At 38.0% G+C, this 17,982-nt stretch overlaps 1 pseudogene; it reads right to left on the reverse strand.

Annotated features, from left to right (window-relative positions):
• LOC137186860 (piggyBac transposable element-derived protein 4-like) overlaps positions 1-17,598 on the reverse strand; it is a 32,763-nt pseudogene extending 15,165 nt beyond the window's left edge.
• Positions 17,599-17,982: the final 384 nt, after the last annotated feature.

Below are 17,982 nucleotides of genomic sequence, written 5' to 3' on the forward strand. Positions count from 1 at the left end.
TTGCTGGCATGGTTTGGGTCCACTTGTCCCCTTAGAGGGAAGGGTCACTGCTAATCAATACAAAGTAGTTGTGAGTGATCAGCTTTATCCTATGATGAAACATTTCTATCCTGAAGGGAGTGGTCTCTTCCAGGATGACAATGCCCCCATTCACAGGGCACGAGGGGTCACGGAATAGTTTGATGAGTATTAAATGATGTGAATCATACACTATGACCTTCAAGGTCGCCAGATCTCAAACCCAATTGAACACCTATGGGAAATTTTGGACTGACATGTTAGACAGTGCTCTCTACCACCATCATCCAAACAGCAAATGAGGAAATGTCATTTTGAAGAATGGTGTTCATCCCCCCAGAGGAGGTCCAGAGACTTGTAGAATAAATGTCAAGGAGCACTGAAGCTGTTCTGGTGGCACGTGGTGGACCAACACCTTACTAAGACACCTTATGATGGCTTTTCCTTTAATTTGTCACCTGTCTGTGTGTACAGTACATGTTTGTGTGTGGCTTAAATTTAACATTAGTCAACAATTAGGTGTTTATTCATCAACACTGTAGCACTTGTAACATGGATCAAACATGAACAGTGTCTCTAGTCTCTAGAATATCAGAAAATCATTTTCAGGGGTAAATTGAGCCATTGACTCAACTTGCCCCAACATCACTGGCACGTTTTACCCCGCAACCTCCATTTTGACACAACTGTTTCACACAGTGGCTCAGATCCACAATTATGCTAAGTTTATGACCTTGTTTTGTAGCTGACACTGGCTTAAATTAACATGTAATAATGTCCAAAACATATCTTTTTTAATTAAGATACAAGACTGATAACTTAAGTAACACGATGAATTCATTTGGCATGACAAAAATAATTTTTTTTTGCTCTGTTTTGCTGACCACTCTCTCCATGTGCTTGAGTCCAAGATGGATTGAGTAATGTGAACTATACTTTCATAATTTGTGGTCACATGATTACTTTTGTTTATGGTTACCTAGATAAAGGGGGTGGCTCATTTTACCCACTGGCTCTATTTACCCCGTTCTCCCTTACTGTTGGGTAGGTACTAGCAGAGAGGCGTGGCTTACATGGAGTAATGAATGATGGAGAGGAGAAAGTTACAGCAAACTGAAGTAATAAGCTGCATCCATCCAAGGCTACAACAGCACAGCAAAGTAACAACCAAGACAGGAGGTTATGAAAAGTTGACATGACACAGTGCTACCAATCAACACTTGGAGCTTGACACAAGCACTGCCTAGGTTAACATTTGAAGGCTCTGCTGATAAAATATGCTGCTCTCGGGTGTCACAAAACAGTATAAGTGGTTAAGTCTGCTGCCTGTGTGCCTTAATTGGCTTAAGATTGAATCCAACCACAACTTTATCTTCAGGGCTGCCTCTGCTCACTACTTTGCAGCCTTCTAACTTTCTCGATTAAAAAAGGTAAGTGGACTGCTTACTGTGACTTATGATTTAATTAAACATTTTATACAGCCATGGTACTGTGTGGCATATGCAGAAAATTGCAGGATATGCTTCTTATACACACACACACACACATACACACACACAGACACACACACACACACACACACACACACACACACACACACACACACACACACACAGCAATAGCTTACTTGGCTCACAGCAGCATGGAATATATTACAAATGCCATACTTGTCACTAAACATTTGTCACATTTGCTGGTAACTTGTAGCCTCAATCCATATGATATTGATCCAAAACTGACTATTTATGGCGGCTGGAGTATAAAAAAAATATATTCAGAGATACTGTTTTATATACCAATGATCACTGCCTCTCTAACTTATTAATAATAAAAAATAATATTCAGATAATTTAATCTAAATCTAAACAACTCCAAGAGAACATGTATGAATATAATTTGAGCCAACATATTTTTGGTTTGGTTTTAACTAAAATTAAAAATGAAAGCCTAAAGTCATGTAATGTGTCTCTTTTCTGACACATCTTTTAACTGATTTATTGATTTTATCTAAATAGGTACTTTCATGAAAATATCAAATTTAATTTCTTATGTTTAATAATTTACTGTATTTTGCATCCTTTAATTGAAGTCTGGCAACAGAATGGAGCCCTGAGAAGTTAATCTAGCAACATGTTGATCTGTGCCACAGCACATTATTATTTTGGTAATTTCCTTTCCACAAAGCTTTTGTCCTAAACTAGAGACATACAATATTGACTAAATGAGTAGTGAAGATCAACTGCTGTGAGCTACAAAAATGGCCCAAGCATGTAAAAATTTGGGACTACACAGCCACAATGTCTATCTAAATTATGCTGTTTGAATGAGTTTTCTGACTTTGTTTTGAGAAAAACTGATAAATGGGTAACTTTATGAAGCTATCAACTTGGGAGTGAGATTTGAAAATGACACATGTTGACACAAAAGTCAGCCAGTCAAACTCAATAACAGAAAAAAAGGATGCCAGTATCCTTTTTCTGGATGTGTACTATCATGACATTATCATGTAGCAAGTGTGGTAATGATTCACAAAAGCTGAATTGATATTGATCAGCCTATTGATTTTAGATTGGTTCTGATTTTCCGCCCCTCAAGATACATTTGAATAAATCTCTTAGTAGTTACAAGTTACCCATTAGATTGTGTATCATGCCTCCAGCCAATGAACATCATAATCAGCCACTGTGTGTCTGTGTGTTGGTACACAAATGCCAATCATCATTGGTTGTATGTGAGCAATGGCCAATCAACAAGCTGTGAAGTGACCACTCATGCAGTCACACTGGTGTTAAATGTCAATCATCATTGGTGAATTGGCTCAGGGACGAAAGAAGCCAGCTGGCAAATTAGTCAGCTGAATTGCACATCAGCGATGCCACATATGCACATACACAAAGAAATTCTCACACAAAGGCCAGTCCAAACACACACACACACACACACACACGCACACACACACGCATGCACAAACACACACACACACACCTTGATGCATGTGCATGGACTGAACAGTGCTCTTCCTAATCATTTCACACATTGGTATGACTGACACAGAGCTACACTTCCAGTGATGTGGGCAATGTGCTCGCACAAACTGCTCCTAATGATTACCCCGAGCATTTCCATAACACATACACACATAGCTCAAGCTAGCTAACAACACTACTTTTGTAAACTTGTAATCCTAATTAGATAAATAAACATTTGACAAGCAGAATCATTCAAGTGATACTAATTACTTTAGGTGTGCACAATAGGGATTAGCAGCATACCTCAGGAAATGTTAGAAAAAAAAGTTGCTGGATTGTGGAAATATATAATTCTCTGGGATGTAATGTATTTAGTCATGCCCTTATCATGTGGGATGTTTGTATTAGCTTGTTTCAACAATTTGGCAAACTTAAAGTCACTATTTAGAAGAATGTGGGCCGTAATAGCAAAAAAGTCTGTTTTTTAATGTTTCCAGTGACTCATTTTTAAAAATGAGAATACTGAATATACACTTGATTGTGATATGAGTGATAATTAAGCTCCACGTGCCATACAAAAAGTCAGCATCCTCACCAGTTGATGATCCATGTAGGAGACATGTATAGCTGGAAAGAGCCATCAATGAGCACAGCACCAGACCTATTTGAATCACTTAACAAATTAGAAATATGGATGGTGAATCAGAGATCTGGAACCAGGCTTAGCTAGTGTATTACTTTGGGTTTGTTGAAAAAATTCAACTGGAAGATTATGAGTTTAAGGATGGGCAATGATGAAACATTTCAGTACTTTTAAATACAACCTTTTTACAGCTACTTTTTAAGGAAGGGATGAGTGTTTAATACTGACAAAATAGAGAATAATTTTGGGTGGAGTATGACTTTAATCCAATATACTGTCTCAAAAATGTCATTCTGATACAGGATTTTGAGATTAAGATTAATTAGTGTCGATCCTTATAAATAGTAACCAATGCTTACGTGTCTGCAAAAAGATTATTTTATGCATCTCAATCTGTACGCTTTAAAAAAGCCATGAAACACCCAGAACAATGAAGGTTTGAAATTTTGCCTGTAATTATGAAGTGTTTTACTGCAAGAACTAATACCACAGTTTGGAGATATATTCAATGTAATCAGCTTAATATAAAAATACCACTCTTTACTGTGTCACCAGTGATCCTCCTAAATGTGAACAAAGATTTGATTTGGTTAAAATATGCATGACATTTCTAAAATGAGGGACATCTCATTTTAGAATGACATTTCTCTTTCTTTTTTTTCATAATATATATATTTTTCTCCAAATAGGTCACCTTCAGTGCTGTTGTTCATGCTTTTAGCTCCATTAATCAATGTCCCTCTCATTGCAGGCAGCTTTGCCTGTATAATTTTCCCCAAAAATGATTCTTATTACTAATGCCTCTTAGTGTGAACACCTGCGAAATGAAGGATATAGAGAGTAGGGTTCTGGCAGCTTTGTATTTGTGTGTGACGCACATTCTCCACATGGGGTCTCGACAGTTTCAAGGCAAAGTTTTTTTTAAAAATGGCATGCCGTAGCCTACTGTGGCCTTGAGTTGATAAATTGTTGTTTAAGACTTCAGATTCTCTTGAGTCTCTGCTTATCTTATTGACGTGCTGTATGTTTGTCAGGCAACCTTTTCAAGCCTAGATCAGATGTGTCAATAACTGAGCAAAATAAAGCATGATGATTACAGTACTTAAGTGGTTCTATTAAGTGGTGCTTTTCCACCACACCATTGAATCCTTCTGATCAGTTTAAATTTAGTTTAGTTTAGGTGAGAAAATACTTCAATTTGAAAAAAACTGCTAAAAATACATACAAATGAAACTTTTTTTTTTTTTTTACTTAATTGGTAAGCAGAAGATACAGACTGAAGGCCATACTGTGAGTCAAAGCACATATCAGCAGTGCAAAGTCATAAATTATGTCCCCATGTCGCATTTCCAAGATTTCTCCGAGTGCAACCAGGAACTGCACCCTTTTTACTGAATTTGGAAACACAACTATTGTGTCCATTATGGCGCACAGTATCCCACAGTCTTGGGCACAATATTGCCTGCTGTCGCTGTAATACAATCGTACATTCTTCTCTGCTTTTCATTTCCTTTTCCTTCACAATCATTTACTTCTTTATTTTCCTCCTCTCCTTTTATCCTTGCTTTTCCTTCTTACTTCATCTCCACTAATCTTTGTCAGAGCTATCGTTTCTCAAGATCTCAGTCAGGGACAAAAATAGTCACCAATTTACGTAGTAGCTTTAGCTGCCTTGTGATGTGTGATAGTCTCTTCTAAAGTACTGTAGACAGCCCTGTGAACAGACACACACACCCACGTAAACACAGATTTTTGAACTTTTATATGGTTGGTGCGTGTGTCTGGGATGTGACTGTATTTTCATGAAGGATCAATGGTGCAACCTTATTCACATCACAGAACTTGCCAACTGTGGCAAACGTACAAAGCGCAGCCAACATTTCTCTGACAAGCAGACAAAGTTTGAAAACTCCTCAGTAAATACACTGGCAGGGAACCCGTGTGTGAACAAAGTGAAATCACCCCCAAGATGTGGTTTTGTGAGAATGTGGTTCTCTTTTGAGTCTATTTGAGGATTCACTTTAAAAGGATGACACTGTCTGATGCTGTGTTTGCATTTGAAAAAAAAGTGTCTGAAATGCTGCTTTGATGGAACTGTCAGCTTGAAGGCAGTACCTTCTTTTAATTGGAGCATCCCATGAAAGAGTTGAGTACATTGTCCAAGCTTAGTTACCCTGATAGGAAGGTTGGACACCAGTAATTACTCTTTGCACACACAATTACTTACCAATCCAGTCATACAGTTTAAACTTAACAGTAGATCTTTTGCCCCTTCAATACAATGTATGCTTTTACTTACCACTAAGTATGCTCTGCATTATAACACAATAATAAAGTAGCTTTGATAAAAGTCAAAGCAAACAGGAGTTTTAGCTATGTGGGCTACTGTTGTTTCACCTACATCTAAAACACTAGATTATACCTTTTCAGTTGATGTCAAGCGCACATGACTGACCTTCAAGCTTTTGAGGCTCTCTATGTTAAATGCAGCAGCTGACTGATGAGACTTGATGTGAGTTTGAGGGGTCATATGAGGCAACATTTTTAGCTATATTTTACAGTCAGAACATTTTTTGATGGCAAGACTATAAAACAAATCTGAAATCAGTCTAGATTAACTAGAATGTGGCTTGTGAAATTAAATTATCATATCTAAGTCTTTTTAGTTTTAGCTTTCATTGATTTTATCAAGAGACACTTCTGTTTGCTGTGCATGTGGTCAAATTTATCTACACACTTTAATGTACTTTACATGTAACACGTATGTGTCTTTATATGCATGCTTGTCTGGCTGCAGGGGGCCAGCAGGTGACATTTATAGCTGAAAGGAAGCTGAATCAAAGGAAGTGCTTCCTCTGTGGTCTGAAGGGAAAGGGGTGAGGCAAAGAGATATAGGAAAAGAAAAAAGATATGACAAGAATGACAGAACTGACAGAAATTATGCAGCAGAAAAGGTAGAGGAGGAGCAGAGGAGAGAAGAGGAGGGGAGAGGTGGAGAGTTAGTCACTATGGGGATCTGAAAAATGGGGTGAACTTGGGTGAATATCTCTCACAAAGACTCCATCTCTCTTTCTTTCTGTGTCTTAAAGCTTTTTAGCCTCATATTTATCTTATGATGTCAAATACAAATTAGATGAGTCTGCAGGAAAAGCAGCAACTTCCACCTACAAAGTAGATGAGGTTGCATTTAAAGACCCATAAGCTTTCACTCACTGTGCCAAAGTGTAAGGGGGGAAATACATTTTAACAAAGAATTCAAATACATTGTTTGTCTGGTTTTTGACAGCTCTGTCTAGATTTATGAAAAATAACCCGATTAGACCACGATGAAATAGAACATGTTTACTGCAGCTGCAAATAGTAAAAAAAGGTTAAAGAAAAAGTCTCCAAACCCTGCAGGGGCTCTTAAATGCGTTTTGTCAGCGATCAGTAGGAGAGCACGGCCTTGCTAGCAGGCCCAGTCCAATTATCAAACAAATAAAAAGAAAATTAATAAAAAATATATAAATGGAGCTTACAGTAAGTAAACTGCAGTTTGCCGTGGGGTAAATTTGACACAGTTGCCACGTTGCCAGTGTCAGCAGAGATATAGTTAAAAGAACAGTTGAAAAGGTTGGAAATAATATATACCATAGACATTATATTTACCCTTAGTTTTATTATGTAATTATTTTTTAATGCTTTCTCTACAGTTATTCAGGTTTTCAGACATTTTTCTCCTTGTTATTTCAAAAGTGTCTGCTATGTTTGCTGTGCCATAAACCTGCTTAAGTGAGTACTTTCATCACTTGCTGACCCATCTGAAAATCAGTCTATCAGGATTTCAGTGCAAATGCTACAAACATAATTTACCAAATAATAATGATAACTGGTAGGCCTTCAAAGTGAGCCCTGTGAGCATTTTTTTCTATTTACTTTTTATCCAACGGTTATTATGGATCGCATGTGTTGTGTGTGTTGTGCACATACAGTATGTGTGTGTATGTGCTGACAGTGGAGACATCAGAGCACCGCTGAATTAACTCTGACCTTGATGTCTCCAAGCTGCATTTGCTTACACACACATACACACACACACACACACACAGAACCCTGCATAATACATACTATGCGAGCAATGGTGGGTGTCTGGGGAGTCCCTGTATAATCTGAACAAAGTAGCAAACTCCTCAGTGCTGACCACGAAGAACACAGAGCCGATTAAGCAGTAGTGACCTAAACATGGCGGATTTTCTTACAAAATTGTCATGTACGGGGGATTTATTAGGGGAAAAAAGAACTAATAATACAGTCTACTGAGTCTAGGGATATATTTAGATTCTCCCCATGACTGAATCAAGGAGTTCGCACTATTGGCTTACTTTAGCGATTTGGGCAATTCAAAACTCTCTCAGTTTCTAGGGCTGTAAATTTTAATCCAAGCCTAATCTTTAAGAGCCTCCAGAAGACCAAAAAGAGATGTGACCATGGGTTTAATCAGACTGGGACAATCCAGTTCATGGGCTTCTTTGTGTAAGCAATGAGACAGTAAACATAATCATTTCTGCACTTTTCAAAAGTTGACAACAATGTTGTCATAGACAGGGAATGGAGGATATATTGTATTATGGTAAAGTCTACAGTAATGTTGTTATTTTGAGTGGTGACAAAGATGAATTTAGCAGGACAATCCTTGTAGAAAAGTGCTTTTATACTGGACCCACTGTAGAGAGGATGTATTTGTATGTAATCAGTGTACTATAGAATGTGCCTGTCTAAACATCACATCCACAGCAGTAGTATGACTCAAAGCAGGAGCGGGGAAAATGATGACCTTATATATGGCGGTCTCATTCTCAAATCATTTCATGTTGTGTCAACACTTTTGCCCTTCAGCTAAGGTGAAGGGTCAGCACCTGAGAGTTGCACTCCATCAAGCAATGGAGCTCTTATTGACCAAGGTCCAGCATTTTAGTCGAGGTGGGTGGCCTCATAAAACATGAAACCATCTTTCTGCCCTGATTATTCTCCTATACACTGCCTGTGAAACTATATGATAACATGTAAAATGGACCTGATGGTTATGATTCATAGATTCATCACTAGTCAAATCTGGCAGTCGATGTGTAAGGATGCCTTCTCACGCTGACTTTAATGTTTACCTTCTGGCATTTTGACGATGTCCATTGGGAAGACGATGCCGTGTCTGCAATGGCTGTTCTCATGTAAGTCGTGTAATAGTAGCCTCGAGGCTGATATTCGCTGTGGACTTGGTCGACTATCCATCATGTCTTGGTCAGTAGGTTCATTGTGCAACCACACATGCACATGTACTCACTACTCACACAACTGGAAACAAACTTAAACATATAAATAACTCCTTGTTGTAATGTGACACACCACTGCACCTATGCCTCAAAATTAGGAAAACGGGAAGCAGATAAGACAATGAAACTGATAATAAATTAAGTGTGCTGACATACAAAATATTGATATCAGAGGCCACGAGGATTTCCCATTATATCCAGTTACCATTGTTTTAAAATACCTATAATATACTTATAATAATATAATAATACTAGCTTATTCGTTTACTATCTAGCAGATGTAATGTAAGTATTTTGTGTTGGTCCTGTTTTTTTTGTTATCTGAATATATTCTGTTCCATTACAATTGAATAAGCCGATAAGTATATTAGGTATAAGTAAAATAATGGTAACCATGACAACAATGGGCCATGTTATGAGTACAATATTACATTCAGAAGTGTCCTGAAATTGGAAATTCAAGTGGCCTCTGATATCAATATATTTGTGTGTCAACACAATAATGTATTGTCAATTCCAGTCTTATCTGCCCCCTTTTTGACAGTCTATAATTCTGAGGCCATGTGCATGATAAAAATGTGTATTCATTAGCATATGTGCAGTTGGGTGTGTGCATATTCAGTTGTGTGTCACATTATCATTAATTATTTGAAGGACAGAGAGCGATGAAGAAATTTCCAGAAGGTGACTGGCATCACGACTTGTTATTAACCCTACAGGTGTTATACTGAGATTCACACATGCACACACACACAAACATATGTAAACACCCCAGCCGCTGCTGTCTTCCTCAAATAGCAAAGTAACTAGAGGCGGGTTTTCACGGCAAACATATTTTAAGCAGGTTACTTGAGAGTGTTTACTTGTTACTTTGGACAGGTGAGAACAATACAATTTAATCTGAAAACACAGCTTTTTATAATCTTTTAAGTGAACTGTTGTGTCGTTTTTTCATTGAGAAGCAGACTTTACTAAAATATGACAAACTGCATCTCTGTTTCATTGGAAATAACCAGTCAAGACCATATGCATACAGTAAGGGCCACAGTTCCAGAGTTACACAGAAACAGCTATTACAAACCTTATAAATCAAACTGCACAAAAGGCATAATGATAAAGCAGATGCCGTGTTCAGCTTGTAATGACTCATGGGGATTTGGGTACATTGTAAAATGAAGGTTTGTTATGAAAACAAACGAGGACCTCGAGGTTGTGTTCATTCTTTGTTTCTACCTGCTTAGTTCTCTGTCAAGCACACAGTGGTCTTTCCCAGCAGGTTGGGACGGATCGACACAGATAGATAATCACATTTAAAATGCACCTGTGGGTAGCAAAGGTTCCAGTAGTTCTCATTTGAAACACAGGTAGAACAAACACCAGACAGCATGCTGTGCTTTGAGTTTAGCTGCAACACATATACTGCATTTAGGTAACCAGGTTATTGTCAGATATCTGCAGGAATGTGATTTCTTAAAACATCATGTAAACAAGAAACCTGGTTTCCTGAACAGGGTAAGAGATTAAGAAACACTGCAGCCATGCTCAGGCACACTGTACTTAGGTGCAGTGGTTTGAGCTCGTGTTTAGCAGGTATTTTTATGATGTTAATCAACTTAGCATGGAAACATTTGTGAAGCTGAGGTTGATGAGAATGTAATAAGTTTTGTAGGTTTTTGTTCATAAACCAAAGTATTGGACAAATTAAAATTTTGGCCTGATGATGGCTCTACATGAAAAGTCTGAGGATCAACTAAATTAACATGATACATCCTGAGGGAACATCATGGCAATTTATCCAATAGCTACTGAGACATTTCACACAAAACCATAACATCACGGTGGCATTGGAGAAAAAGTCCAGAGATCATCAAAGTTAATAGGATCCATCATATGAACCATGAATAGGACCATGAATATCTGTTCAAACTTTCATGTCAATCAGTTCAGTAGGTTTTGAGATATCACCAAGGTGGTGGACAAACCATTCACCCAACCAGCAGACCAACATTGCCATCATTAGAGCCAAACGGCTTGCATGGATAAATCAAGCCCTTCAAATAGATTTTTGCTTGAGAAACAACAGTTCTCTTAACTGGTTTCCAATGGGGTTTTTTACATGTGCACATTGGCCAATGTCTTAAGACTGAGAAATCAAGGCTGTGTAAGCAGTGAGGCCTCCTAAAAGGTATGATGATTAAATTCAAAATTCTGAAGCAGAAACAAAATAGTATGAGAAAATAAATAAATCAGTTTCCACAGGTAAAGAGCAGGTTACTTGTAAATTTCGGGCACGCTGCCACCAAAAAAACACAGTTGGTTCTCTCACTACAGAGTGTCTTCTTGAGCCTGTTCTCATTCCCAGGACATCAAAAACCAACACTTTGTCACACCCCTTGGCGTCTGATACCGACACACAAGGTACCCTTTGGCATCTGTATGAGATGCAATGGGCTTTCAACTAACTCCAGTGTAAACCCATCTGCATCATTATTAGAAACCATGAGACCCATGACGTCTGTACAAGGTGACATTTTTCTTCTTAGGAGGAGGCAGATTGCATGGACGGCCAGATAGTTAGATGCAAAAAATGGACTTTGCTGCAGGAGACCACTGTTCGCCTCCTGCTTCCATCGGCAAATGTCATGTTTCCAAGTGTGACTCGGGACAGTTTTTGGTCATTGTGTTCAGTGTTGCCATGACGACGCTTCAAGTGAGCATTTTAACCCAACCACGATCTTTCCTTAACCCTAACCAAGTGGTTTTTGTGCCTAAACCTAGACACACCAGCTCTGAGCATGTAATATGGCAGCGGATTGGTCTACATTGGATTTAGTTGAAAGCCTGATGCGTCTCATACAGACACCAAACGGTACCTTGTGCATTGGTATCAGATGCCCAGTGGCATTGACAAAGCCTCGATATTTCACAACCTGGGATGAGAATGTGTTGGTCTTCTCACTGCATCGAAAAGCTCCAACTAACAATAAAAAACCCTAGGCTACAGTATTATGTATCTCTAATACATTTAAAATAATCCAGCCTTGGTTCAAAAATATGATACAATGTGGGGGAGAATCCTGACTACTGCTTGTACACATGGTATTACATAACCATTTATTGTGGTGCACTTACAGTATACATTTTCTCGTTGCCTGCCATAACCAGTTTTCATATACTGTAGTGACTGAAGCCAACCTTTAACCAAAGCAGCTGTTTTTCTGTCAGCCCTGGAGCCACTCCTCTCATAGCACGGAGATGGAAAAGGCTATGATACTTTGGAAACATCAGAATAATGTGAACACACCATATGTGTAATGAGCCTGGCAACCATGACATCAATTTAAAATCTGTTATAAAATTTCAAAGATTTTACCAGCTTCTCCTCAATTACTGAAAAGCTGATGCTTAAGGAGATAAGAGATCTCAGTATGTTCCAGATGCTGCAATAGTAGACATTATGGTGTATGCTGTCTGTGTGGCATTGCAGTTTCATCACTAAGCTTTATGATATGCATGAAAATCAACTTTAAACATGAAGAAACAGCGGAATAGACATCTACATAGGAAAATGAACATCAAACCACCACTGATAGTGGAGAGACAGGGAGAGGTCCATAAATGCAGCAGTCAAGATAAAGGACAAATAGAGAAACAGGAAACTTATTGACAACAATCAGATGTCTTAACGTCTGACTTCTCAGTCTGTGGCAAGTTAGCACAGTGAGAGGGGGACAGAGAAAAAGAAAGCAATAATAAGGAGAATCTTCTGTTAACAGAGACAAAAAAGACATAGAGATATGGAGAGAGGAAGAGAGGGAGTGTAATTAGTTTGATTCCCTCATCATGAGATTAGGAATCCTTCCTAGTCTACTGAATTATTTTGCTACGGAGATTAAAAGCATGAGAATCTGACTTGTTGATGAATCTCAAGCCATATGGGTCACTTGTAGGTCAGTCGAATTATAGAAATTACACTAAACCAGTTAAAATGGTAGCTTGTTGTTCAACAAGCTATGAAATATAGCATGAAGTAGGGAATAGAAGTGCTAAAAAATAAGACATAAAAACAGATACTGTATAATGGTATTAATTTGACACTGACTTTTTAAATGAGAGATGACAGTATATATATATATATTTTAACTCTTTCAGAAAGTCTTGTTTTTCTGAACAGCAAAAAAAAAATGCATGGCAAGAGTATGGAGAAAATTATTTTTGTCACATCACATACAACAAATAACAAATTTGAAATCGCAGAAGAAGAAAATGTTGTTTTTTTGTTTTTTTAATTCCCCTTTGAATATCAATCATTTGTGCAGTTAGGAAAATGCCAAGTGAAAATGTGTGTAAAATGAAACTTGCAAGTTGATAACAACAAAAAACTAGGCACAAGAATCAAGTCCCATGCATACATATGCATATAATTAGTACAGTATGAAGCATACAATATGCAAAATGAGGGATGATTTGCATCTACAGTGTTTACATCAACAATAAATGAGTAGTTAGTAATATGCTTAAAGAATAATTATCATACTGTGTGAAGGTATTTATATTCTGAGATCTAAGATGATTGAAGGTTTTGTTTTATTACACATGGGGAACACAATGCTCTTTTTTTCTCCTTCCCGCTGTCTTATAAAATTGTACTTCGATTTGCAATTTGTTTATTAATTTTTCCATCCATATGACTCTCTCTTTCTATTATCTCTTCAGATTTGATCAGATGTGTGGGATGAGCACCTATTACGCAAGAGTTAGTCTCTGTGTATTTGTTTATTCATTTAAATATTTATGTGTAATATTATGCACTGTTTAAATGGATGAGAGTCCTAAGTGAAATACAGTTTACCTTCACAGATAGGCTCCTCTTGGGACTCTGATAGGCTCCAATATTGGAAGAAGCTTTGCATTAGGCTTAAGTGGTATTTCTGTCCTAAAACGTGACTTCTAATCCTAATTTTACCAACCTTTATGAGTCACTTCAATGTTGAAATGTTATTTAATTTCCTTGCTTGGTTCAATGGTTAATTTTACAAATTAACCCGCATAGAAATATCACCTCAGTTTGCCATCGTACAAAGCCTTTTTGCCCTTTTTAGCTCACTGTTAGCCACTTACCTTACTGTTTTAGTTTTGCAGTCCAAACATTTGCTGTGTGGCATCTCACTTTCATGAAACATGTTTCTAGCAGCAGCAGGAGGCTATTTTTAACAAATAAAGCACTAATAATGCTTCCTGCTCAGCATCAAATGATACATGAAGACACCAAGATAGTAACAAACTGGTGAATCACACATTTAGCAGGCTAACAACCCAGATACTGAGTACTGTTTCTCTTCTTTCTCTTTCATGAGTTGGTTGAGAAAAAAACAGAGCTAAAAAGAGGGTAAATATATAAACATGATATAACATAATATAAATATTATGTTCGTAATGATAGTACCACGGTCCTGGAAGCTAACATACGCTACCAATGGCAAGGTCACTACCTCAACAACTAAAACAAACTGTACCACCATCACCATTATACTTCTGTCAGTGCTATACAATATATCACAATCGCTTATGTATTACCGCAAAACCAAACCATGGGGCTTTTCCACTTTTCCACTTTTTTTTTTAAATCAAGGGACTTTGAAAGTCTTGGCATACAAAATGTCTTCCATTTTGGACTATAAAGTGTGACAGCCTTTTTTAGTAGGCCAACACTGCTAAGACAGTTAATGGACAACACTACATGATAAAGGTTTTCTAAATCTATACAAATATTTAATTGTCATGGATGCTGGTGTAAATGAGGCCAAAGGCTTTAAATCCTGGCTCAGCATTCAGTTACTAAATTGTGAATGTACAGTAGAAACAATATTTTTACTTTGCTTGTTTGTGTACCTGCTTATTTTAATATAAAGTCTGAAGAGTAATCAAAATCAAGTCGTTCTTGGTCTTGCTCTTCCAGGTTGCCCTGCCAAACCTATGCTAGCAATGCTTTACCAACCAAATTGACACCTCGTCAGCCACTTAGTCTAACTGTGTGTCACTATTATATATGTGTATTTAAATTTATACTTACTGTTGGTCACAGTACAAAGTATAATGTATTGTTAAATATTTTTCAAAGTAGGTGTCACTGTCACAGAAATGTCACATTGGAGCTACAGTAGAGTGTTCGACTGGAACTGGAAACCTGTTGTTACATCAGTGTTGAGACTCATGAGAAACCTTTCAGAACTGAGCACTGGACAAAGTGAGAGAAAAGATCTGGATTGACAGTGACAGGAGGAAGTGAGAGGATGGAAGGTAGAGAGAGAAGGGGAGAAAAAAACTATGATAGGCGAAATGATAGACACAAGAGGTGCCTGAGTGTAATGATCTCCTAATGATGCAGTCTCGCTAATTACACACTTCAGTGCCTTGGAAGACGCATACATGCATATATGCTCACGCTGACACCTATGCATACTGTGGTGTTATTAAAGAGAGCGGTCACTTCTCACAACTGTTGCCTGTGAAAAAACATACATTTTACTTCAAGGAATACAAAAAAATGAAAAATGTATTCAAAAGAAACAAAGATTTTAATATTATCATGAAAATCTATATCCATCACTCTCTGGCTAGCAAATTTAAACTCAAAAGCGGCAAAAGCATTGCACTGTACAAGCTTGTAGTGTATATTTTGAATGTAAATCCTTCTACAAAAATGTACAAAATAATCAAACACCTACTGAGCAAGTGGGACGACCCTCTATCATTTATACTGTACACATAGCAGGTGCATCTCATTTTACCATCATGAAGGTCTGTCATTCATCACAACTATGATGTTGGTTTTCTTGAAAATTGGCTGAGCTGACTCACAAAAGGGTCAGCACTCTAGAGCTGAATTATCAATGACAGACCACAGTAAGTAGAGGATAATGTTGCTCAGAGACAGCAGATGTTATTGAGTAGACGAGATTAGTCAACAAAAGAGTGAAGGATTTTTTTTTCATGGGTAAAAAGACGGGTGGTGACAGAGGAAAGGACAGACAAACAAGGAGAAAGACAGGCCGGCAGGCACAGAAAGATACAGAGGGGTCTCTATTCTTCAGCCAAATGCTCTTGCTTTTGAAGACCAGCCAAACATTCTGTTTACATGAATGGCTTTGCTGGCTGGAGCACACACACATATATAAAATCACAGACACATGCACACATATACACACTTCATAAGGTACAGCATGATCAGTCTAGAGTAGCAGCACCTCATTAGTGGATACGGTAGAACATATGATTATGCTTGGCTTGTCAAACAAAACACTGATGAATGGGCTCATCATACCAAGAGTGAAAGTCATATACAAGATGCATGAAATATGCTGTATATGAGAAAGCGCTAAAAAGCAGTATCAAATAGCTACAAAAGCAAGTTTTACACAGATATCTAGCAATTTTTGTCAGCTCAGAGCTGCAGTTGATTTGTGAAAGGATTGAAAAGGTCTTGTTTTTGTGATGATTATCAGACAAAGTGATATGAAGACAGGATTACTCTCCTGTTTTTGCAACTTTGTCACCAAATATGCTTGTCACAGCTGAACATCTCAAAATCCTGTTGAGACACAATAACAAAGGCATCAAGAATGCCCTATTTTGCTATATTAGAAAGATTTATCAACCTTGTGCAAAGAGAAGGAAAAAATGAAACATGCATTTGGCAAAACTCAAAATGGCATCTGAATGAAGTTTCTGAAAGGGGCTAACTTTATTTTCTTGGACTTGTTCATGACCTCCCGAATCACCACAGCAAAACAGTTAAATTTCAATGGGGGGTTTTTGATTGCTCAATGTAAAGTTGATTTCCTCTGCTTTCGTCTTCAAAGAAGCGTAGGCATTTCTTCTTCAAGGGAGATTGATTATTCCTCTACACTGATAAGGCCTTGTATGACAGGCAATCCAAGGATAAGTGAAGCTGAGCTGGAGCTAGAGTGTGGCACTATACTCTTTATTATGTAATTAATATTTTCATTACCTTGGTTATCCCATATTTATGTTTCTCATGCTGAGAAGGGTAGAAAATTAATGTATGTAACAAGGCCAATCCTGCACTCTGGGAGCCCTATGTAGGATTTTGTTAAGCGGTTCTCTGATGATGTAGCCTATTTACATTATCAGCACAGTCTCATAGTCATTTACAGTATTGTTTTCACAAGAGATTCAAGTATTGAATTGTAAATAAGAGTTGTTGATTACTGTTGCACTGAGTTGCTTCGATTTAAAATAATCCTTTGTGACCACTTACTGTTGATAGCCTTGAACACCTAGTGCTGACATCTGGGGAAGTTAACCCCCTAGATGTAGTCATGCTCACTCAGACATGCAAGTAATTGTGCAAGAGTGGACTCATGTGCAGCAAGCCTTTTCCTGGCAGCTCCTTCTCATCCACATCATCTCCATGTGAACTGTCATCTTGGCCTGAGCCCTACCCCACCTCCTCGAGGATATCACCTTCTGCTGCACAAATGCTGTGGAGGATGCAGCATGCTCCCATCACCTTAAGGGCAAACAGAGAACAGATCTCAGAAAGATGGATTGCCAGGATGACAAAGGTACATTCAGTGATAAATTAACTCACCTTTGGCATGGCGTTAGTTGTAGTGTGCTTCAGCTTGGCCCAGTTCATTAAAATGCGGATGAAGGATTCATTTTGTATTTTAAAAGCAAAGTAACCAATGTAGAATTTGCCATGTGTCTTGAGGGTGTGTGTATGTATGTTTTAACAGAGAGTTCTTACCTCCTACAGGCTGACAGTGGGGTCATGATTGAAACAGGATGCTGCAGGCATGAGTTTCTTCCAGCTCCTTAAAGAAAGAGCCCAGCTGGTGAATATACAAAACACTTACAAAGGAGACATGAGGCCGACAAGCATGTCATGCACAGATGCTGCACTGGATGTAAACATATGAAAATGCACCTCTGGCATTACAGACACCCTGCAGCAGTACTGAGGGTTCACATAGCATTTCTTCTGTTGCTCTGCCCGAGGGAGAATCCTGTGGCACCAGAC

This window comes from Thunnus thynnus, chromosome 7 (genome assembly GCF_963924715.1).
Source record: "Thunnus thynnus chromosome 7, fThuThy2.1, whole genome shotgun sequence".
NCBI lineage: Eukaryota > Metazoa > Chordata > Actinopteri > Scombriformes > Scombridae > Thunnus > Thunnus thynnus.